The 26,004-nt window shown below is 39.9% G+C and overlaps 1 protein-coding gene and 1 long non-coding RNA gene across 4 annotated transcripts in view; one reads left to right on the top strand and one right to left on the bottom strand.

Moving 5' to 3' along the window:
• LOC147251393 (uncharacterized) overlaps nt 1-15,528 on the bottom strand; it is a 144,861-nt gene extending 129,333 nt beyond the window's left edge. For all 3 annotated transcript variants that reach the window (XR_015119065.1, XR_015119063.1, XR_015119064.1), the window contains exons 1-2: nt 15,324-15,528; nt 13,688-13,752 (exon numbers count right to left, since the gene is read on the bottom strand). This is a non-coding gene — a long non-coding RNA (uncharacterized LOC147251393). The remainder of the gene's footprint in view (nt 1-13,687; nt 13,753-15,323) is intronic.
• Nucleotides 15,529-18,979: 3,451 nt separating this feature from the next.
• The window catches only part of enox2 (ecto-NOX disulfide-thiol exchanger 2), a 161,703-nt gene continuing 154,678 nt past the window's right edge, over nt 18,980-26,004 (top strand). The window contains exon 1 of the mRNA XM_086222046.1: nt 18,980-19,149. The gene's annotated coding sequence lies outside the window, so the exon portion shown is untranslated. The remainder of the gene's footprint in view (nt 19,150-26,004) is intronic.

The following is a 26,004-nucleotide window of genomic DNA, read 5'->3' as shown; positions in this document are numbered from 1 at the left end:
TGTGTGCTACGGATTGTCTTGGATGCTGTGGGTAGCTGACTGTAGCTGATGTGGGGGACCAGAAGATCACGCCCCCAGTCCAGGGTAGCAGGCAGGTCAGGACCAAGCCACCAGGGCACCCAGAAACCCCCAGGCCAACCCAGCCAGAGCTCCCTAAGGGGCCCGCCAGCGGTGAGGCCGACACCCACCCACGGGTGTGCAACCCCCCCCCCCCCCCCCCCCAAAAAAAGGGAAAAGGACCCCCCACTCACCCAAGAGGCCCACGCCCGCCTGCTGGGGTGAGCCAAAGGCACCCGCTTCCGGGACCGCCAGCCCCAGACAAAACAACAATCATATCATCATCTTCCTCCATACAGGGGCTGAGTACTCCATAGATGGGGATGCAGTCCAGTGCACCTCAGACCCAGTAAAACCGCCAGCAAAGGATCCACCACACAACGGCAAGGCCTGCGACCAACCGCAGCCCAACCACCATACTGGGAGGCAGACCACCCCTCCAAAGAGCACCAGTCAGGCCCCCAGGCCTGCGTTGGTGCAGTTAGCAAAAGGGGTAGCAATGGACCCACTCCCCGCCCCAGCTGCCCCCCCATCCCAACATGGGTGCAGGATGCATGTTGTGCATGGGAGTGTAGATGTGATGATGTGGATGACTAGCATGTAGTTAGAATTGCAGGGCACTTCTGACGACAGCAAAATCTGTTTCAGACCACTGAGCTCGTAGATTTTCCAATGACATCCAAGCAATTTGATTATCTTTTCCCTTTCTGAAAGTGCTTTTATGGCATATTTACAATGTTTCACTTTCATTGCTGTGATTTATTTTACATTGTAATATCTTCTCTTCACTTTGACATTTGTAAAATCAGCAGATGGCAAAGACAGAAATATAGCTCATGAAGTCAGGGGTTCACAATTTCTGAAAATATTCAGTTTGTGACTCTTTACCAAACAGCTGTGCTCTGACAGGCTGCAGAATCTTTAACTCATTAGAAATTTAAACCAAGAGCACATGCCTTTGTAATCTATCGACCACACCCAGCCACTTAAAGACAGCCCGATCTGTTTCTTCTGCACAGCTGCAGCTGAGGCTCAATCATGGTTGTTTTCCCATCAGTTATTTCCCAGAATTCTCTTTTTAAGATTGACTTGACTTGAAAGTTGGATGGAATCAAGAGCATTTCTGCCTGTCTTGTTAATATGAAACTGTTTGTGCCATGCTGAGTTCTTGCATTAAAGCCGATAGAGAAGTGTAATGTTTGGACAGTGATTCAGTAACATTACAGAGCAATATCACGATAAAGCTAGCAAAGAAATCAAGATCAGTTTATACTTCTGCATCAAACTGCCTGCATAGATTAGCTTGTTGTGCACCTCCCTAAAAATGTAACTGCAGTTTAATGAAGCACAGGCTGCACTAGCTGTTACAGGTCCACATTTCTGCATGCCTCCTCTTCTGATCTAAGCTCTTTGCAGTGATTATATCAGTAAATATTAACACACACACACACACACACACACACACACACACACACACACACACACACGTTTCAGCTGTGTAAATGCAGTGAGACACAGCTACCAGAGCAGTATCAATGCACAGAGATCAGCCTTCAGCCAAATAAGTTTGCTAACAGATAACATCATCCGCTGGTCATACCAAACCAGATAATACTGCCCAGCAAAATCTCTGAACGTAACGCTTAACTTTATTCTCTTCGTTTTAGTTAATTTATCAGGGAGAGGACACATTAATTCACAATAATATGGCGTAAGAATGTAGCCAAAAGGCTGCTTTTATCCTTAGTGGTTGACAGTGTGCATAAACAGTCCAACGGGAAAGGAAGCAGTCAAAGTAACATTTGAGGATAAATGAACACTCTATGTTGTATTTTTAATTTTTATTCTTATTAATGTTTGACAAAACAAAATGTTATTCCTTCATTCAGGTGTTACTTTGGTTCATTTTAGTAGAAGTATTTGCTTTATCACAAAAAAAAGTGTGTTTATAGGTGATACTTTTCAGAAAAACTTTTTTACGTCTCTTAGAAAACACAGATGACACTAAGTATTATTTCAGGTCCCACAGTCAAGTGAGGCTTTCATTTAATTAGAAACAGTATCATCAGGTGGGTTATTAAGCATGGAGCATAAGGAGGATGGATGAGTTGAAGACAACATCGACAGACTGAAGGTAATGTTGGATTATATGGATCACCTTGTGTTTACACAAGATTCTGTAAGTGTACCTCCCTATTTTTCAAATAAAGAAGCTTCACAATATAGATTTAAAAAGTGCCATAACCTTTTATATAACCAATCCTTGAGACTTGACCATAAGCACTTGAGTATTTTGATAGAGCTCACCTAACTCTTACATCTCTAGTCGCTCTCATCAGTGGGATAGTGCAGGGAACATTTCACAAGACTATAAAAGTTTAATATTTCTGCTGTCGCTCCTCCTGGCATCCCTTACACAAGCATTTGCCTAAATTCCCTTGTGTCTTTTGTCTGGCTCACAGCGGTCAGAGCTCTACCTTCCAAGCAATTAGTTCATCAACGCTTCATCACCCAATCAAAAGGCGTCTATGATAACCAGCAGGATACCAATTAGAGAGAAGTGCTCATATCTTTTATGCCAAGTTTCAACCCCCAATACTGAGGTGCATTAATAGGGCTGTCAAAGACCAATACATTACATGTTCAAAGTGAAATAGGTCGGATGTTAGAAAAATCAAACAGGATTTTGAAGTAACAAAAATGGATTCCTTTGCCATGAAGCTGCAAACATATTTCAGTGATGAAACAAGCTCCTGCGCTCTGATCCACAGATTTCATGTTGTGAGTCAGCTTGCGTCAGTGATGTTTGGGAGAGGGTAAAAATACTGCGACTCCTCTGACAGACAACCGCATCCTATAAAAAGCAGATTGATTGAATTGAATTGAACCTCCTCACATCTACATTTTTTTTCTCATCTTGCTGAAGGCCTTGAGGGTCAGCACAGTTTGTTTGGTAATTGGAAAGTGCCGAACCCTCACAGTGAAGGACATAAACAATTTCGGCCAGGATGGGTAATAAATGGGACTAATGTCTTCGTTGTTCAGATGTTATCTGCTGGCTGAGTTTTGTGCATACAGCCTAAGGCAAAGAAAATGTTGCACTGAGGTCGGCTCTGACAAATCTCTGAACCAAGCCTGCTACAAACCCGGAGGAAAATGAAACAACGAGCAGAAAAAAATAGAAGTAGGCACATTGAAAATAACCTATATCAGTAACATCGACGAAGACTAGTCACACACAGAAAACATTCTCTGATCTCAAAAATAACAAACAGTACTGCAGTTTCTGATTTTTGTCCAGAGTGAGATCTCCAAATATAAATTGGTGAGCGTCACTGCCAGGCCGGATATAAGTGTAAAGCTGGCAGATTTTATTAGCTGCAACCCACAATCAACAAATGAGAAAATACTAATGGAAAACAGTTCTTCTTGTCAGACGAGTAAAATGTAATCTAATACAATATTTTGCAGAATACCTTTTATACAGCTGATCACTTGAAAAAAAAATTCAAATGAGTGTGCACAGCTCTATGGTCAGATGTGTTGTTGTGCGTACGTACTGATTAAGACATTCTGAACTGGGCAGAATACAAATTGTGGTTTTATAATATAATAAGAAATACCACATTGTGATTGTCTCTGTAATGTGTGCCTGGATTAGCGACCTTGACCTTTGACCACCAAATCCCCTTCAATACATCCAGGGGTCCCAGTGGATGTTACTGGCAGTGGTTAGTGGAAATCCACTCTCGTGATATCAGGCAACAGGTATGGCGCATATGTGAGGTGACCTTGCTCTCTGACCCTTGACCTCAAATCTTTTCATTTCATCCTAGAAACCCAGCAGACATTTGTGCCAAATTTTTTAAAAAATTCACTCAAGGTATTCCTGTGATATTGCCTTTATATGAATAAGACAGAGTGATGGACAACCTGAAAACATGACGTCTCTGGCCTGTGCAGAGGCATCGGAATTAGCCTCATGCATCCCTTCAATGTAAGTTATTATTTAGAACAGAGAGCATACTCACAGCAGCCCTCCATCTATATCAATCCATCCTACTAATTATGCTTAGAAGGATTAAAACTGCAGCAGCGACAGCAGAGCAGCTCCAGTTCCCTCCACTTCCTCCCTGGGGGGGACCTCAAATTGAGATGTGTCCCCTCCAGCCTGTCCTCGTGACCCCTCTGTCTTCTACCTGGCTGGTCTCCTCCCAGTAATTTGTGCTAGAAACACATCCACAGGGAAGCGCTCTGAGGGCACCCTAACCCAGCTGTCTCTGGTCCACATCTTGTTGTGTTTATTAGGCATGTAGCTGCAGATGGACTGTGATGTGATGTAATGCAAAGCTCACATTGTTAATACAGGTTCAGATCAAGGTATACAGCACACTTTAACAGCTGAAAGTTCAACCACACATAAGAAGACCCCTGAAATTAATGTTCATACAAGATGGGAAACAGACGTTCTTTGTGAGGATGAGGATGTAACACTGTCATATTTGCAGCGTAAATATGAGGCTGGTGCCACCACAGTCTGAGCTTAGCTTAGCATAAAAAACTTGAAATGGGAAGAAACAGAAAACAGATAATGAAAGCAAAGGTGATCTGATGCCACAGGAGGAAGAATGCCTAACCTGATCTTAGTGGTGATCTTCAGAGATGAGAACATGGACACTAAAATGACTCGTAAGGGAGAGCCGAGACCAGACGTATCACGAACAAAACTATCCATCAAGTAAGTGAGATTTCAGTTTGATCTCTGTTGGATCTTTCAATTATGTTTTCAGACACTGATAACAATCTGTGTCTGTCAGTGGCACTGTTTTTATTTTGACAGATACTAGCCCTGTATGCCTCCTTGCAGCTGGCAGTCTTGCCATACTTTCTCAGTATCGGAACGATTCAAATAATTCTGGCCAAGTTTGGACTCAATCCCACAGCAGAATTAGAGGGCACTCAGAGAGGCGATATGACTGGAAGAAGCTTGGAGACTTAGCCCAGCCCAAGGTTAAAAAATAAAATACTAACCCAAAGATTTGAGTACTACATAATTTCTTGCTTTCTCACCAGTGCACATTTCAGGAAGTAAGACATAATTTGTCCCTGGACATCCTCCACATGCAAAACCAAGACCTCCCATTTTAATGTTTCAGCATCTTAAGGGACAAATAAGCAAAGATAGCCTGGAAAGTGTAGATTATTGACATGTCAAGATGTGTTTTTTTAAGGCGTATTTTATTTCTTGCTGGCTGTCCCCCACCCCCAGTTCTACTTCTTGTGCAAAGCTTAGCATCCTGGCTCTCAGGTGTAGCTTCAGGTGTAGCATGCATGAATCTTCTCATCTATCTAACCTAGAAAGCAAATCAACGTCCTTTCCAAATGTCAAACTGTTCCTTTAAATGCCACTGAAATGGATGCCATGTGAAATCCATGTTTGTAGAGATTACATCACTCTGTACACATATATATAATGTCTGTGTCCGGGCATACTGATTCTGCCATTTTAGAGAGACAATGAGGGATCAAATACATCCCTTCTGCTAACACACTCACTCTTTCTTACTGTGCATCACATAAATACAAGGCACTGATTTCTCAGAGGAGCTGCACTCTAGCAACCAATCCTCTCCTTGCAGTCCCTTGTGCATGCTGAGTGTCGTCCACTGTAATAAAATGCAAAGCACAGCAGCTTCCTCTTTGAACGTCAAATAGGTGATTTAGAGCAGCAAAAAAGTTGAACAATATGTACAGATAAAGGGTACTACTGCATTATCTTCCCACTTCCTTCTAGTCTCTCACTCCAGTACATGGAAAACATGGCCAGTAAAGAAAACTAATAAAGACATCATGTTGCTGAATACACTTTTCCGCACATTTCTGGTTATGTGGTTCCAGCGTATCATCCTAGGGTTTAATAAATGAGAGGAGGCTTTATCTATAATCCACAGGCAATGATGGCAAGATTAGATTGTTTATTCAGTTTTACAGTGTTGGCTTATATTCTGTTTTTGCAGATGGAGTGATTTTGGTAATTGCTTTGAAAGGAATTTGAAGAAAAATGAATTATCAGCGGTGTTCATTTTGTCACCAGTTAAATGCAAAGCCGAGCAATTGCAGATTACTTTTTTCGCCAGAGACATTGCATCATAACAAATGCAAAGTTTAACCAACTCAAGTATTCTTTTTCGCACCCCAATACCAAAAGCAAACATTACACTGTATGTCTGTGTCATCTGGTGACACAAAAAATGTATAAAATTTTATTCAAACCAATGTCATGGATCCACCTATACATGATCAGTCAGGTAGAATGTTAAGATAGCCTACAGACTGCTACATTTGTGTCATACCATTACCAAAATACACAACTTTTTAATACTTGTAAACAATATGATTTTTGCTGGGAGACTTGAGCAGAAACCAGCATTTCAGGAAATTCACAATAACATGTTTACGTTCTTGTGACAAAGCTCTATGGTCGGTATAAGAGGACATCTGGCGGGAGCAACAAATGAAGTGTCAGTGTGAAGACTGCAGTGGGCGTTCTGACAAATCAAGAGTGCAGCCCCAATGATGGAGGAACACACACTCAAGCACATGACAACTAAATGGTGGACCTCAATACAGGACTGTCATGTCTCTTTGTTTGGTTTTGTGTAACATTCTGCCAAGATTTTTTTTGTGTGAGTGATTAAAAAAAAAAAAAAAAAAGCAGTTCCCCTTTCCTTATATAATATGACCATTTCCTTATTTAATCTAACCCAATATCTTTCCCTTGGCTTTGTAAGATTTAACTAGTCCAAATTAAACAGAAATTGATATTATTGGTTTGCTTTCCATATAATCCATTTCAGTTTCCCAGCGCACAAATTTACAATGACCACTTTTAAAGAACATGTTAAAGGATGTTGAAAACTTTCCACCAAATGCATTACCAGAATATTGCATTTCATATTCTGAGAGAACATTTTCACCACAAACCCTTCACTGGGATGTTACCTATTGTTTTGTTTGCTTCTGAACAACTGCTGAGCACAGATAGCCCACAATCCTCAGTGTTTTCTTTTGCTTCCTGCAAGTGATTGGATCACAACTACTTAGGAGAGGTGGTCGCAGACGGATCGTTCACAATCGATGCACAAATGCACAGCATCAGGGTTCAATGAAAATATGACCAGATGCTGGGATGTGAAAGCGGCCTAACAATAGAAGCTGTAAACTGTCAAATATATTTAGAGTAAATGTTTCACTCTGGATCGTTGTTACAACAAATGTACTGTTAGTTTGGAGGACTTGTTGCACAGAGTTGTATATTTCCAGAAGTCCAAAAGTTTGCCAATCACCAAGTCAAATGTGGACATGTATTCCAGGTGAAAAAACTGCCAGAACTCTGCAGAGTGAAGCAAGGTTTGTCACTGCGTGTAATGGAGGCAGGTGGCACCGAATGGAGAAGCAGCAGGAGAAGTCTGCAGGAACTGAAAGAGTGATATCTTTATTCTTCAAAGTAAAAAAAAAAACAAGACAGAACAGTGCAAGTAACTCTTTGGCAAAAAACAAAAACAAAAACAAAACAAAAAACAACGCACAAATAAACACCCAAAAACATCGAAGACAAAAGCACAGCTTAGTAAAAACAAGCAAGATTTAGTGGCAAAAGAGAAGAAGCAAAGGATCTGACAGAGACAGATAGAAAGGATGGAATAATGCAACAATAACAAGCGATCGGTGCAGAACATGGGGGCAGGCATCTAGCCAATCAGGTGAGGAGACAATGGGAACAGGGCGGATGAGCACTGAATAACTGCCAGGACAGCGAAGGCAGTAAACACACAGGAGGTAAAACAAGAAAGTCCAGAATATTCAAGTCCAGGGCAAACAACCACATTTTAAAAAAGCAACAGTCCAAAACTGAACTGAGAAGGCCATGCCATAAAACAAACAGTCCAAGAAATTGAGTTTGCCAATATCTTTGGTTTGTTTTTTTCTACATTGATATCCAACTGAGAGTGTGATACAGCAAGCTATAATCTGATTTGTCTCGTCTGTCAGCAATGAACACATTCTACATGGAGATTTGTGAGAGGAACTGTTCAATCGTTGTGGCATCCTGTAGAGCAGATCTACTAAAGTGTTGTTTTCTCAGTTCCAGAGCTGATGTGGCCTTGAGGCAAGTATTTAAATCAATCTGAAAATGATAAGAATAAATAGTGATGGGTGAGGAATTGATGGAACTTGTTAACGGAGTAAAATTTTACACCCTAATTTTGTGTGTCAGTCAAGTTTTATGGCGCCAAACAAAGAGCTGATTGACAAAAAAAGAGGTTCTGCTCTTGGGGACAATGTGGTAGAGCTTGAAATTACCTCAGTATTTTAGTTTGTCTGATTTCATATCCGTTTCCCTTGGAGCGATGTCTCGTTGTCACAGAACTGTCAGCATCGCGTTGGTCTGATTCTTGTCACCTTGCCATCTGGGGCTTAATCACTCAGTCCCAACAACAAAACTTAGAATTAAACCTGAGGAAAACCATGTTTTGGAATCCAAATCTCTATTTTTCATCAAATAAAGAAGCACTGAAACCACACGTTTTCGAATTCCGCCCTGCTGTTGGTGGAATTCCCCCCATCAAGAAGCCATTTGCAGATAAATGTGAATACTGCATTGGCAATGATCTGTCTTTTTTTGTCTTAGCGTGAACAGCAGGCTGTTGTGTCCTTACAACACTAATCTTCCAGGCATGTGAGGGAGTTCCACCACAAAAAAAAAGAACAACTCTCTACTATCAGATTCTTATATCCCCATGGCTAACATCAAGACATTATCCACTATTTCTCACACTGCTTAAGAATCCAGTTGGATAAATGTTCCTATATTCTCAAATGCAACACAGTTTTTTCTCATCAAAAATGTTACGTTATCACTTTATTTTGTCTGCATCATATTCATGGTGCAAACATACCTCAATATAAAAGCCCTTGTTTCCTTCCCTGCATCAAAATGCACATTAATTACACTCATTTGTGTCCCTCAATAGCATCCATAAACCTTGATAAGAAAACTACAAGGACACTTGTTTCTCCAATTTCTGACTTGAAATACGAGTACACCTGCACAACCTGGTACGGTGTAGTGGGATAACTACCAGGAACAACACACCTCAAGCTTGGAATAAACTACTGAGGCTCATCATCAAAGATGGGGCGTCACACAGTCTCTCAGGTCTTTACATGGCCATGTGTTTTTTTCTTTTTTTTATAACCGTTGTGTTCTTCAAATTCAAATATAAAGGGGATTGAAAACATTTTGAAACTGTGAATGTTTCATTTACTATTAAAGCTTCAAACAAATGATGATGATGAATCTAAACACCAAAACACCTGATGGTCTCCATATGTTTTTATTCAACCTGCAATAGTTTCTTTTACAACAGGTTGTTTGCTCTCACTCTTTGTCTGTTTCTAGCAGATAAACTTGGGAGATGGATGTGCTGGCGGGGGAGCTAAACCAGTGCATGCTAGCCGTCTCTGAAATTAGTGAGGGCCATGGGCCATTTGGCCCCCAATTTAACTAAGAATGACCAAAAACCATGTTCACGTCAGAAGTTTTGCCAAAAACTCTTTATTCTCCAGGTGTTCACAAGGTTGGGCTGATTACATGAATGCGAGGGTGCACGCCCCCGTCTCTCGCATGAACAACGCTCCTCGCTACATATCCTACCTGAAGCTGCCGTGCTGCAGAAGATCATGGACCACTACTTGGTAAAGCCAATTAAACCACCCACCAAAGTGAGCCAGTCACAATTCCTCCACCAGATCCTCCCAAAATTCTTGCAAACACGTCAATGAAGAGATGGACACTGACAGCAACAGTTTTGAACTGGAACCTCAACCGACCTGCGGCTACGAAGCATCATCCTAATTTGCTCTGGCCTTATCTAGTCTGGTAGCATGCAGCTGCCTGAGTGAGCATTATATACCTGTGAGGTACTGTAACCTTACCGTTACATCATTCATGGTGTCATGACTGACTTGGTTTAGTAGTTTAACAAGGTAGTTAATATTTAAGCTAGGTTATATCCTAATATTGTTTAGCTTGCTAACATCGCTCAACTGATAATATCAGTAAAGCTTGAAAGACACAAAGAGGCACGTCATGGGAAGTGGAAAAATTATTACCCTATTTTCCGCACTATAAGGCACACCTAAAAGCCTTTAATTTTCTCAAAAACTGACAGTGCGCCTTATAATCCGATGTGCCTTTTATATGGATCAATATTGGTTAATTATGGCTACCGTAGTCAGGGGGCGTCGCCGAAGTAACAGCGGTAAAAACGGTAAAGGGGAATTCCAGTCCAACACCACTTGTGTGTGTATAAAGACCCCAAAATGGCACCTTTCAAGAGACTCGCTTATGACGCAGAGTTCAAACTCAAGGCTATCAGTCACGCAGCTCCCGGTACGTACGGTACCGTATTGTGAATGCACTAACTTTTTTTGGGAGTGAATGGAGTTGTCAGAACATTGGTTTGTATTCTATTAATAAAGTTTGACTGACTGACTTATCTGACTGTTTTGCTGACGTTCCCTTTAGCGCAGCCCCATCTAGTGGCTGCATAACGCAACCCCAGCCACTACAGTAGTTTCTATTCTATGCGCCTTATAATGCGGTGCACCCTATATATGAAAACAGTTTTAAAATAGGCCATTCATTGATGGTGCACCTAGTAATCCGATGCGCCTTTATAGTGTGGAAAATATGGTAAGATTTCTTTTTCACAAACTAGTTATTCAAACATTACCATTGAGGCAAACTGCTCCGTTTTAGTCTAGTATATGGTATGCTCTAATGGCTAGAATTGGCCAATTAAATCAGCCGGCCGATTAATCAGTCGAGCTCTTAAAATAACCAAACTCAAATTACAATTTTTTTTTCCATGGCCCCAAATCATTTTAAAAATGTCCCCATTATTTGTTCAAGTAGCATTGACCAATCAGGCTTGAGCAGGCTTCAGTACTATGCATGTTAACAGTCTTCAAACATGTTCTCAACATCCACTGATTACATCAGATCCCCCTAAAATTTTAGGCAATGCCCCCAAGTGCTACTAATTCGAGACTGATGTAAGGACATATGGTGAGCCTAGAGTTATCCCACACCTGCTTTCAAGATTTTCAGCTCTCAGCTTGCTTGTCCAGAGGCAGCAAGCCCAGCTGACTCCCCAGCTCCCCACCTGCCATGATCTCACCTGAACATGAGAGCTACCCTGATGTACCTGGAGTCTCCTAGAGGGAGCCATGATTCCCATGAATTCAGCTGGCTCTATAAACTGTCTGGCAGCTGACTCCTGTGTAACACAGGGAGGCGTACTGTTATAGTAGGGGGCCACACTGCTATCTACAAATAGCAGGAGGAATCCTCCCTCTGCACAATCCAACCCAGACCTGCACTGTTAGGAAGAATGGGGCCTCAGGAGTGTCTTTTTAAAATGTCGCCGATTTGACCTGAGAGGTGTTGAGGATGTGTTCTCAGAGCTGAACCTCTTAATCCCTCCCCTGACAGCTTGAGGAATAAATTGCCATACATGGAGAAGTGCTCGACAGAACTTGCTCCTCGCAAAAATAACGTCAATAGAGGATTTTTCTTGTTGTGAAACCACGAGCAATATTGAACACACATGTATTAAGTTTTACAAAAATACTCTTTACAAATACTCCTCACATGAAATGTGTTTCTGGCATTGTTTGTATAGAAAAACAAATATGATTATTGTTTCAAAATCCTTCACTCTTCTTGCTTGTTAAAAATTCCAGTTTACATGAAAATAGAACTATATTAAGGATATAAAGTGTCTCCTACTTCTAAAGTCCAGGGTGAGCTTCCAACAAATTTGTGATGTCACGAATCCTGCTCGTAGGATCGCCTCTTAAATCAGATTTTTCGTGAGCACGGCAGAGAGAACATTTACTCTTTCACAGATGCGTGTGACAACAGTCTTCCATGGTTATTCACTGCACTGGCCACATTCTACGCAGTGACTCTCAAACTATGGGAACAAAGTAAAAGCACAAAATTGACTGTAGGAGGACATTAAATGATGGAAATACAAATATCAGGGGAAAAGTTGATACCAGCAAGCACTGAAAAATGGCAGCAGGAACTTAACAGCTAATAAACAGTTCACAAGGCTATTAATGTCTTCGCTGCTTTCTTCCAGTTCTTGTGTTTATGATCTTTTGGTCTCGAGTGACAAGAAAACAGTATTTTACTCACAGCCTCCGCTGAAGATTGAGGAGTGTGTGTAGCTGCAGCAAGAGTGGGGACGTGAGAGAAAACATAAATGTGTTCAAACTTCCTGAAAGACGGTCATCCAGCCTGGCTGGGCACCATTTTGTTTGTTCTCATGTAATAAACATCCATTTGTTAACAGGGATGAAATGCACCTCATCTCCACACAAACTGGTTGGATTTATCAAAACAAATTTGACTGCCTGTAAGCACCTTCTCATCAGCTCATACTAGACAGATTCAAAGGCTACAGGCAGTGACCTATCAAAGGCCGTTTTTATTGAGAGTTGCTAGGATACCAAACTTTCCTTATATGAATCATCCCTGGACATGATTAGATTCATGCAGCCTCAACACTTGAATGAATTGCGTCATTCCACACGCTATGCACTTAAAATACTTGGGATGCAGAAGAGTGGGGAATCTAATGGGAAAAGCAGAAGCAACTGTCATGGAGACACACAGACAGCAGCTTGGAAGGAGATTGGACGCCTGCAGGAGTGCTGATATTAAATGCTCTCACATACACTGTTGAAGGGAAACGACATGTTTTCTGTGGTCAACAGCAATTCATATAGAAGAAGTAATCTCTCTTTTCATGTGTCTGCCAGGATCTTTTTAACATCAAAGCTCTGTAACTGACAAAAAAAAAAAACTATTTTGACAAATGTCTGAAAGCATGTTTTCCATCATTACCTTAAATCGGACTCCTTCTAAAAATTCACGCAGTTTGAGTGGACAGGTTTTTTTTCCCCCTTCAACCCATCAATTTCTTCTATGCTTAGGAAAACATATTTATGTCATTCAAAATTCATACCAGTCTGCAATATCCAACAACCTTTTTTTTTTTTAGAATGTGCAAAAGGATGTTTTAATAAATATTCACAAGGTGTTAAGCCTTGTGAATATTTATGTTTCTCCTTGTTCCCGTCAGCAGGTTCAGTACCACAAACGTTAACAAATTTTCACCCAGGTGATCCTTGGACGTGTCCTGCAGCATCACCATAAAGTTTACATTTTTTGGTGTTCAGTAAAATGTCTGCATTTTAAAAAACAAAACAAAACAAAACAAAAACAACAAATGTCTACATAGCCTCAGCTGGGGACTTGGATTTGTTTAACAACTGTACATACTGACCCACCATCTGACTAATGTTACGTACTGGAAATCAAATTTGCTGCAGCAGGGATTACATGCACTTCACCTCACCTGCTGTGTAGCAAATCTAGCTTGAAATTCAAAATGGATGAAAGAAAGGATTATTCGATGAAAAGTATTTCCCTTTAAAGGGACAGTTGTGTCCCCCTCCCCCCCCTTTTTTTAGAGTACGGTCTGTTACTCACCGATAATGACGATGATTTGTGGAGTTCTTTATCGGCACGGTCCATGTTCCTCATATGGGGTCATGCTGGAAACAAAGATAAATTTAATGTGGAGGAAATTTCCGTGAGCTTCATTCAGCTTGCACATCCATAAGTGAGTGTTACCCCCCCCCCCCCTTAACCTTGCATGAATTTTTTCCCCCAATTTTCCAGTTATTATGAGAAACAACAATCAACATATTAGCAAATATTCATCACATCTTTCTCCCTGTCCTTTGTTATTTTATTCTTTTATCATGTTTCAATGTTCAAAAAAAGTAGCTATTGTGGAAAAAGATATTATAAGATTGCTTCAGATCCATTTAATTATTTACCTCTTGCTTTAGTGTCAATTAAAAAATAAATCACACACTTTCATTAAATTTTGTGACGAGTACAGTTCCTTGTACTCTGTGACGTGCAATTTCTACTTTCACTGAAGTATAAATGTTCAATACTTTGTTTGTGGTTCTGCCAGCAAGTTGGCTGGATTTTCTGACAGTTTGTTGATCCACAATTGTATCAGCAGTAGCTTCTGATTATCCAACAATAAACAACATCGCTTTGACTCAAATTACCTGCGATCAACCAAGTAAATTGGATGGAGAAAATAGCAGTGCTGCATGATTTCAGTTCAACAGAGCAAGGGCAGGTTTATCATTTAAGTCCAATCGTTTTTATTTGCCATAGCAATTAGGAGAGGCAATGACAGGCCTTCGGTATGGAGGAATTTGCCGTCAACCTCAGGACTAGTATTTATGTTCTCTTCTCCGATCAATGATTCCCTGGATTGCACCATCATCACAGTAAATGCTGGATGTATCAAATTGTTTACACCCAAACTTCCACAAAGAAGACGTCTTTAACTTCATTTTACTTAGACAGAAAAACCTCCTCTCTAACAGCACCTTGGTCGGGAGCATCGCAGGAGTTTTAACCTGGAATATATGTGTGTTTGATGCTGGGGTGGGATCCACAAAGACACAGGGTGACCATGAAAGTTCCTCACAGAAAAGATCCAGGACAGCCAGGACGCAACCTTCCTCCTGGGTAAAAACAGCGCTAACCTCTAAGCCACCATGAACCCCTCAAAAATACTACCATTCCCAAATTACTCAGCTGTTTACTGCTTATTAAAAAATGTTAACATGCTGGCAAACTACCCTACAATGGAAACTGCAGCAACAAAGTTAACTCCTAAATATAAGACAATTGTCATTGCAGCTAACGTCACGTTCACGGAGAGAGCGCGGTGCCCTCCCCCACACGCCGCCTGGAGGAACGTGCGTCGCGTTCGACGGGTAATTCAAACCCCCCAGCGCGCGCCATCCTGAACCTCCGCCACGCGACGGCGGGCTACGTGGCAAGACCGTAGGAGCAGACGGGACCCTTCGGAAGAGGACGGGACGGTCGCCCGACGCGTCTTTCCCGGCCGATAGAGGCGAACCCACGGTGCTGGAGGAACCGTCTGCCCGAAACGCCGACTGTACTGGACAACTGGGGCTCGGGGACCTTCCGATATTGGGTCAGCTGGCTAGAATCAGGTCTGTAGAACCTGGTGGGCAGGCTGGGTTAAATAATTAGCACCAGGCAGAAAAAGAAAAAAACAACAATTTACCGATAAAAACACAGGTTGTCTCGTTGACGGTGTGTCCATGGAAGACAAAGCTTCAAATTTAACTTCCTGGCTAAGCCCATTTTTTCTGCTGCCAGTTGGTGGGACAGTCTTGTGTGAAGCGTTGAATATAAACCACACCAACGTATGGTTTGTTGTGTTGCAATGACCTAGAAACTTTATCCATTGGTCTCTCACAACAACGCGTTTCGTAGATGTTAAAGCTAATGTGGGGCGGAGCTTGTTGCCCGCTCAGTGGCTTCGCTACGTGTAAAAGCCAGTCTACCTGAGCCTGCAACATAACATGCTAACAATACGGAAAACATGATTTTCATGGGAGTGGATCTTTAAATGTTTTAATTCAAAGACGGGTTGGGTATCTGGATACATACAAGCTGTGCATATACTTGATAATGTATCACCACATGGTTGAACTCCAAACTTGTGAGCCTGAGCAGCAGGCATCTAAATTGAAGCAACCTCCTGTGAACCAGGTAATATAACATCTTTCCAGCTGGATGAGACATGTTAACTGGGATTATCATACATTTGGGAATATAAATGGCTCATTAACCATTAATACATCTTCTCATATCAGTATTTACGCTGCAGTAGTTTCTCCCCTCTCGCTGCATGTGTATAATACTATGTACTCATGGTACAGAAGTCTGCTCCAGATCGAATTGTAGCAGGTCGTCCAATCCACTGCAAACAAAGAAAAGGAGATAAATGAGTATTGAGTTGTCAAAAGATGTCAAATATCATCATGGGCCTGGGGTGAGGGTGGGTACAAAAAAGCATTAGCGATGGAGTAATTGGCTGTAAATGGTCCAAAACACTTAATGATGTGGGAGTGGAATGCATGCTGGCACATATGATAATCCCCATGTAATGAGAATTCACTAGATATTAGTGGCTTTGTTCGTGCCCCAGCATCTCTGAAAGGGCTTAGCCATCAGAACAGTAACAATAAGCTGTGGAGTAGAAGATGGCAACGAATACAACCAAGGGCAAAGTGAAATTAACAAATCAAATGATTTGCTTAATGAGAAAAAAAGTTTTGAGGATTTAATTGATATTTGTATTAATTTCTTGCTTTTGGGTGATTAAATCAAGTAATATCTGTAGTTAAAATACAATTAAATAGGCTACTGTAAAAAAAAAAAAAAAATCATGACTTAACCAGCCTCCCCTTGCAGTGGAGGCTGGAGCAGACAATGCTGAGCCCATTGCTCCAAAACATTTAAGGTCATGCATTTATTATTGAGAACTTATGTTGGTGTCAAATTATTTTTGTGGTTATAAAATCTGGCTCTGTGTTACTGATAGAAGTCTATCAAGTCAAGAGGAGGAAAGATCTAAAACGAGTTGAAAGACGAATGCAAAAATGCCTCAAGACACTTCCTCTCATGGCGATTGAGAGTGTACTGAATGGTATTTAGGATGATTTTACACAAAGCATGAGCTAAGAAATAATTTATTGCATGCAGTTTAATTTGGGCCAGGGTTTTTTTGGGGTTTTTTTGTATCTGATTGTGACCTTAGGAGCTCTGAATAAAATCACCTGACATAGGCTTGCTGTGTCAGTGTTTTCTACCATGTGTTTCACTGGTAATACAGTTGTGATTGTACATTTGATTGACTGTGAGGTTACGTTCAATTGAAAACTGTCTTGGAGAAATACAGACAGATGAATATTTTTCTAGTTATTGCACTGCTGGCTTTGACTGTGGTCTTCGTTAATATTCTGTTGGGGTAATTGTGTGTATGTGCACTGTTGGCTACAAGTCAGTTTTCTTGCCCCCTGATGTGTGTGTGTGTGTGTGTGTGTGTGTGTGTGTGTGTGTGTTTCACAAGTTTAGCTGTTAAAGATTAGAATGCAGACAAATAAGCCTCACAAATCCCAGGCCCAATGTGCAACAGGAACATGAATGAGTAGTGCAGATAAATATTCCATAAAAGCAGCACGCTACAGTCTGACTTTAAAACTCAGATCTGATTTAAACAGAACAGAAGGATTAAAAAAAAAACATCCCTGTTAAATCTGTTTGAGCTAATAACTCACTCACCTGGTAACGCTGGATGTGTACGAAATGTAAACTTAGTTACTCAGTTCCTTTATTAGTCCCTTGCAGGAAATTTGAATTACACACTCAATTGCCTGATACAGCTATCACAAATAATCACAATTATTACTGGTTGAATGTAATAATGGCGAACATCAGAAATAAACAGTAGTTTAAGGGTGTTAGTGTAGTTAGTGTGCCATAACAGCTACATTTTGTATCCTACCAATTAAGAACAAATCATTTATCTTGGTGTAAAATGTAAATGAAATGTATTTATTTCATTATGATAATGAATAATAATCACATCAGCTGATCGTTGAGTTTTTTTTAACACTTTTAAATGGATGGTGGAGATATTATCTCTCTCGAAACAACAGAGCAACACAGACCAGCCAACTTAGAAAAGAATAAACCTCTATTTTAATTAGGAGAGTGAAATTCCATGTTATTGCATTATTTCATTAACTCTGACAGTTGCTTCCATGTATTTAACCCTCCAGCAATATAATTTAAAAGTAAAGCGCTTTCAGGATTTTTTTTTTGTGGGTGTTTTCTGACCTGTTCGTGTATACACGATACGGTTCACAGCTGCGTGCACACAAATCTCTGCAACAGCAATGCCGTCAGAAGTGGCAATCATTCTCCATATAATTCAGCAATAATTTAGTAAATTAATCTTAGATTGTAGCATTCAAAGTTCACAATAAAGAAATGAAAGACATGTTTCTTGGTGGATGTGGGTGGATGCATAGAACACACACATTCACATTCATACTGTGATGAGTCAGAATGTGCACTTTTGTTCCATTTCAGATAAGCTGCTACACCATTGCACCTCACAAATTGACATTGTTACTACCGGAGTTCCGTTGAAATGCTTTCTATTGGTTACATTAGCAGATTGTAAAAGTACAGTCCATTCGCTCAGTTACTGTATTGAATTACAACCCATTAAAAGTGTAAAATTTTATACATCTAAATAAAGGGATATACTGCACTTTTCAAAGAGCTGCACTTATCCAGCAATACAGATACAATACACATCAGTTAAACACGATGGTTTGCGACAAGATCTGATAACCCAACAGATTGAAACATTGTGTAAATTAGCTAGGTCTAAAATAGCTCTATAGCAACTAGCAACAACATGCTGCTGCTTACACACTTATGTATCAGGTGTACTAAATTGTTATGATAATGCAATAACTCATCTTGTTAATAATGCTCCATGCTAATTTTTCTGTTATAATGTCTTTAAGTAATTCAAAAATAAAATCAATGTGAAAGGCTGAATGCATGCATGTACAGTATCTGTACATGTATATACTTGTGTATCTATGATTGAGGACATTTTTTTATATTATTTTTAATGTTAAAATGTTTCGTACTGGTAACATTAAATTAAATGTTTAGTGTGCTAAATGTTTGCAGTCATCACATTTTATTTTTTTCCCGATGAATTACTTTGTCCAATTATTTTAACCGTAAATTTCCAAAAGGCTGACGAAACGAAACTAAAAACCTTCGCCGATAGGTGGCAGTTGGAAAAAAAAAAAAACGTCAACAAGAAGCACGTGTCGTCCCCTCTCGCTTGCCGTACTTGGCTCCGCCATTGTTTGACATTTCACGTTGCTAACCACAAGCTTTCCTGGTTACCCACTTAAACAAGAAGGACAGAGAAGCTTCCAAGCATTTTTTGGATTTTTGGGAAGACTCACAGCGGCTCAGAGAGCATGAAAGAGGACATACTCGCCTTTCAGGTACGTTATTTGTTTTTCAATTTGCTTCCTTCTGTCACTTCAGAGCTGCTAATGTTTAGCTTCCCTCACTGTGTTGCTGCTGCTTAGGGGAAGTTTCAAAGCAAGTTGACGACTAAATTACAAATGTATGCTTCAAACAAGGTACTTTTTTAAACTTCCGATGGACTTTTGTAAAGGTGGTGCCTCTTTTGCAGCAGACCAGCATAGTTTTATGACATTATCATGAGCGTTGATTTAGTTTACGCTCTTATTTATGATGTATTCATGTTAAGTTTTACAGACATTAAGCGTTATTAATCTTGCATAACTTTCTAGTGAGTACATCTTTTTAGTGAGGTCGTCCAAACTTATCATTTGACTTACGCTTAAAACTAAAAATGATACGCATGTTGTGACGTAGAGCTTTGAAAACCTTGACAGGATATAAAGAAAGGGACGAGCTGAAGTTAGGGACCGTCTCTAAAGTGCATGTAAACAGGGCTTTTAAAACCCTTACTTGGGTTCCAAGGAGGATCTTATAAACTACATTATCACCTTGACCGGTGTTTCCTCTGATCCCCATTTACAAACAGATCGGTTGGTCACATCTGAAAACCTGCCATATTGTTTAGCTGACCTACCCTTTCATTTTGTAATAATACGTGCCTTTCAGGTATTTGTGGGTGTGTAATGTGTTGATGGTGAGCCTGAACCATATACCTGTTGACCGCCTGTCTGTTTGCCCATCATGCTTTGTCATTTATGTCAGCATGTTTATGAGGTAAAATATGGTGTTGTAGTAGTAGTTGCTATGACTATGCATAGAGTGTGTCAAATCTAATGAAAAGGAAGTCTAGGATAAATATATTGCCACTATTTATCTAAAGAATATTAATTTTGTTTGAAATAAGTTCCAATGATATGTAAACCAGAGGCCTCTCTCTCGACCGCCCCCCATGACCCTTAACAGATAAGCGGTATAGAAAGGGGAAGTACTCAGGGCTGGCACTGGTTATTAGTTGGTTGAGAGGAAGATATTGAAGGCTGATGTTTAATTTTAATATTTTTGCTTAAAAAAATGTAACATAAAAACAACATAAGGCTGCCCTTATACATGCATTGTAGAATTTTGAGTTAACATAACGTATTTGAAGAAGCGGAAGTGTGCATGCATTACTGGGGATTATTTTTTGTTGAATCATCTCATATTTGCTGAATATAATACATACTGACATTACATTACATTTACTGATAATAGTTTGAGATATAATTTCAGTGATTTCTGTCCCTTATGTGAACAAATATAAACAATAATAGATATGAGAGTAAAACAAAGGCATGCTGTCTATGGATGGACTCGGCAATGAACATGAATTTGGTTTGAAATATCACGAAAATATAATGGCAAGGGAAATAAAGGTCTTAGCTCTGTTGGCCAAGCTTCCTGAACTTACATCCTTAATTTCAGCTTGTCATGTTCCCTTTGTATTGTTGACTGACGCATGGGTTTTTAAGCACTACATTCAATACCTGTGCGGCATCAGTAAAGATTTATTCTGTAATGCCCTCAAATCCAGTGGGATTGATGATCTCATTCAGAACTGAGAATATTAGGGATTAATTTGTCAAACTGTCTACACCACTGCTGGATGCTTCAAGTGTAGTTAAAGTGTTCCTTTCCTCCTCCAGTGAATGCAAGAGAAGGATGGTATAGTCTTGTAATGGCTTGCCTTAATTATTATCTTTGATTCACAGCAGTGTGCATAAAGATTTTTTTTTTAAATAAAAGATGAATTAATCTTGGCAGACATTTTAAATTAGGTTTTTGGAGATGTATCCAGAAGTGAGAGTATTTCTTCATCGCTATTTTTCCAGTTATCTGAAATCAGGGTTGGAAATTAACTGAAATTTCTGGGCAGTTTATTGTTTTAACTGCACCATTAAAAAAAAAAAAAAATCAATACTATTCGATCATTATAACTTAAGGTAGCTATTTTATTTGATGTTTATTTTGTCAAACGCAGACAGACAACCTTTGGATTTATATAGCACCTAACTGTAATTTATTAAAAATTATTTCCCCTTCAACATTCAACATATTTTCTTTTAACCAAAAAAATAAAAACCCCTCATCTCTTACCATACCATGTTGAAATAAATTATTTAGTAGAAAACAGCTTACGATAATATTTCCAGCTTCTACAATGATATTGAATCTAAAAATCTCCTCCTTGATGTCACAAAGATGATTTTTCTGTCATTCTTGTTTTTTTTGAAAAGTTGAATATCGGAAGTTTAACTGTCTCCTCCTATTTAGTTTTGATTTATTTAGGCAGTGTCGAGCGCTGCAGGAAGAAGATGTAATGGAGGTGTCAATACTCGTCATGTCAGCAGGTTCTGCTTCATTAATCCGTCTGATTGATCCAACAACGATGTTGTTCCATGACCTTGCTTGCTTTCAACTGCAGCCATGCCGGTGTTACCTGATCTAGCACTCCAGAGAAAGGTTTGTTCCTCACTTACTGATGGAGCAGGACAGAAACATGTGGATACAAAAACTTCTGGATTCTGCAAGTACCTCATCACTGAGCAGACACGCACATGAGCTTTTGCTTTGGTTTTGAGGGATATATAATATATACATTAAGAACTGACCATTAAACAATAGTTATACAACATCATGCACTTTTCATTTAAATATATGACCGACTGTCATTTAAAACAAAAGTGCAACTTAGACTTCCACAAACCTTCAGCTCAGCAAGATGACTTGCGGTGTGGCGAGCTTCAAACGCCCGCATTTGTAAAACGTGGGACATGAGGGACCAGTGACTGTCAATGTAATGAGAGGTGATTGTCAAGTAGGAATCCGTAGCTCTGCTTGTCCAGCTGTCGCAAGTGATGGCAACTCTCTCTGCCGATTTCATTGCAGTTGCGACGTTGTTTTTAACATCTCTGTACATCTTTGAGATTGTGACTTGACTCCGTTGTTTCCGTGTCAGTAGCACGTACAGTAGCGTGGTTCCAGTGTCTGGACGAGGTGTCTGAAGCCTACATTTTCTACCACACAGGATGGTCTGAGACCCTTGCAGATTAAAAATTGCCAGAGCCGAAGTGATGTTCTCTGCACATGGAGGCGTGGATGGAAACTTCATCCCAAATGCTTTCTCCAGCGAGGGTTGTTGCAGTGACTTGTAGTTTCCTGGTTGTTGAGTATACTCTGGTGATGCCTAGTCAAATGGCTCCAGAGATTAGTAGTATTTCCGTTGTACTTAACTTCTACTTTTTCACATTTTGCACACAGCGTTATTTTTGTCAAGCTGGGCGCAGTTTTCTTGCTTCTTAAAGCCAAAGTGCTGCCAGACATCGGCTCTTAAGTTTGCCGGAGATTGATTAAGATTAAGTTGCGCTTCCGCCATCTTGTTGTTCTCTGATCGGAGGCACATGGCCTGGATCTCGCGAGATCTGATAATCTGACTGCAGTAACGTTGCACTAAGCACTAAATCATACGAGACAAAAGGGGCAAACCAAAACAAAAAAATGAACGGGTAAAATCTAATGCATTTTAAAAGATCAATACTGGGATTTATGTATTGATAATCTTTCCTAAAAATGTATATCGATAAAATATCGGTATATAGACATTTTTAACCCACCTCTACCTGTGACATCATCAGTCTACTTGATTCATGAGAGTAATCAGCTTATACTGCCGCGTTGTGTCCCAAATGCCATGCTAACATACTACTTACGAATGCTAAAGCAGATTTTTATGAATTTTAAATCTTGCTTTAAAACAATATCATCTTTCTACTTACAAGTACAAAAAAAACGGAACACTTCACCTTCATGAATAACACACAATGCCATTGAGTAGCAATGATGACAACAACAACAACAACAAACTTTGCATAAAATCTTTGACGGTGACCAAGGCAGCTCTGGTGCAATGCCAGTAACTCCCTGTTGGCAGTTAGTAGGAAATTCAAAATAAGCTATGGTGGAACAATTGCAAAAATATTTGGAACTAGATTAAACTCATTCTGCACATGCCTCTGCCAAGATGAAAACTACCATCAGTGATATCCTGCCGAAGGCCTGGAGCATAGGACCTGGTGCAGTAACCACAAGAATACATGCAGTAACTCGCTAGAATTGCAGGAGTGCATATGATATATCGTATGAAATGTAAGTTTATTAAATAAGCCAATAATCAATTTTGTCAAAATTTACTTTCCTCTTATGTTCAAGTTCTTCACCTAACTTGTTTTATGTGTGACCAATGCCTCGGGACATCAGGCTCCATCGTACACCCGAGACAGCTGATGTAAAGGTCTGCCAGGGGGCCTATGGTCCCTAACAGGCAGCGGCAAGTTCAGTAACCCATAGATAGCATGCTAAAGTGGCAGGATAAAGATAAATGGATCGTAAGCATAAACCCCATCATTACAGCAATTTTAAAAAGAAGCCAAAGCGTACTGCTGAGAGTGGGAGCAGGTCGAGTGAGCGGGCTTGATTGATAGCGCTCCTGACTTCAAAAAACTCCACACCCTCACAGCCCTATACTTCAGTGTCCGAAATTACCTTTACCTTTTAATTTGATCTCTTTTTCCAACAAATTTAATAGAAATATTTCCATAATTTTTTGGAGATATCCTGCTAACAAACACACACGCCAATGATCACATTGCCTCCTCGGTGGAGGGCTCGTGAATTCCATTATTATAGATTTTGTATCTTGAATCAAACTTGTGACACCCCGACTATCGCTGTGATTTAAATACTGATATATTTAACCACAAAGATTACATAGGCCCACCATACATTGATACCTCATTATGTAAATGTGCACAGTAAATAACAGTTTATCATGGCTGATTTCCTTTCTACAGTTTTTTTTTTTTTAATGTTATGAATTCTAGTCTGCCTCCTCCTCTCTGTTTCACGCTCTCAGTATTGTTTTGATTTCATCTGCCTTTTCTGCTTGACTAAACTTTCCGCCTGAGGTAATTTACCAAACTTAGCTCAGTGGAGAGCCCCATGTTGAAAACATTTTCAATGTTCTGAACATTTTCTTTGTCCCACTTCTGGTGAGAAAAGGTGACATTTCTCATTAGGAGATGTTTTATTGAGCCTCGAGGGAATGTGGGAGCTGGATAAGAAGAGGCAGGTGGTGAGAGGGTGCCATCTGAGTGAATTAGTAAATTTGTGTGTATTGTGGGTCTGTGTATGCAGTATCTCAGGAAAAACAGCATTGAGCAGTTTGAGGCAGTGCTTGGGAAGTTGTTGTTTTCTTCATGCAAACTCAAAAACAAAACAAAAGGACTTATCATATGATTTTAGAAATCAATAATGAAAAGGTTGAGATATTTTAACATTTTATTCTACATTATGAAAGTCCACACTTGACAGAAGTGTTTATGTAATAGGTAAAGGAGTCTGCTGAGCAGACATTAGACCTTATTGTGCTTAAAGAAGTAGTTTGACAGCGCTGGTTGCAGTGACGCTGAAGTCAAGCTTCCGCAGGGCGGTTTGATAGTCATCGCTAGCATGACGTTAGATTTGTACTTCTAACGATTACATTTATGCCACAAAAATCATTAAATCGGTGTTCACCTTTGGAAAATTATCTTGCAAAGCATAATGTTTAAGTTTCATAATCTTTGCCACAGAGTTTATTTTTGGCAATAATTGATGTCCTTTTTCTTTCTCTTCTGGAACGAGTCGTTAGAGGATTCTAAGTGTCTTCAAACCCTTCGCTGACAACATACCCCATCAATACGATAATAATATTCTTTATTAGCCTCTCTGGACACTCATTTACATTATGTGGCTTTTAACCTCAGTATTAATCTAATTATTAATGAACCCTGATCTACCTTCTGATGTCTTTATGGAGTAAATGCAGTAATTCAATACAGCAGTGTGTCTGGAAACATCATTTGCATTGACAAGGAGGTGGTGGATGTACTTTCATGTAAATCTACTGCTGTAAATAGTGCACTGTTCATTGTTACACACCCACACACGATCAGATTTCTAACATACATGACTGTTATTATTCATGAGCTTAGACACTGCGCTCTCTTCTTAGTTTTCCAATTATGACCTGACCAGCAGAGGATAACCTTGGTGCTTGAAGCCTTTTGGGCAGAACGAGTACTTGGATGCAAATGTTGTAAATCTTGCAGTTTTCAATACATATGAAAGCCACAGGTTTTAATCAGGCAGGGGTGATGATGGGAAATCATTTTGGTTAGTGAACCTAATCTTCACTTGTAATGATGTCTTTAATTATGAAAGAAAAAAAGAACACACAGTCACAACAACACCGCATCCTTGGCTATCATGTCCAAGGACATCTATATATTTCAGATTTAGCATGTGTTCAATGGCTTTTCAACCTTCTGTTTTTGTTTATTTTAGATGACTAGCTGCTATCTGTCTCTTTTGTTCTTCTTTGAGTATGATTTAAAAGATTATTGAAGAGTAACATACAAAACCAATCTTATTTACCCCCTGTAAAATTAAAACAGTCTGCCATCCATGTGTATTCACCACTCTGGATTTATTTATGTGGCGTCTCTCAAATCTACTAAACAATAAAGCTTCAAATGACTTTACAAGTGAAACAAAATATTACCCTGGTAGATTTTGTTAAGATAAGCTCAGCCTCTCTCGCTGTGACTTTTTGATGAAAGATCGCGGCTGATTAGCTGCCAAGACATTTGAAATGGCTCCAGCTCTTAAGCCAGGATACAATTTTGATAGAGCTCTTTGGCTGAAGCAGCCAGACATCTGGATTAATGTGTGAAAGGATTTGAGGGTCTTTTGTCCCTCAGAGCAAGTGCTGGAATCAGAAGTATAAACTGAAC

Source organism: Aulostomus chinensis, chromosome 13 (genome assembly GCF_037954235.1).
Source record: "Aulostomus chinensis isolate RoL2024-O1b breed Wild chromosome 13, RoL_Achi_v1.0, whole genome shotgun sequence".
Lineage (NCBI taxonomy): Eukaryota > Metazoa > Chordata > Actinopteri > Syngnathiformes > Aulostomidae > Aulostomus > Aulostomus chinensis.
This window is presented reverse-complemented; position numbering and strand designations above follow the sequence as displayed.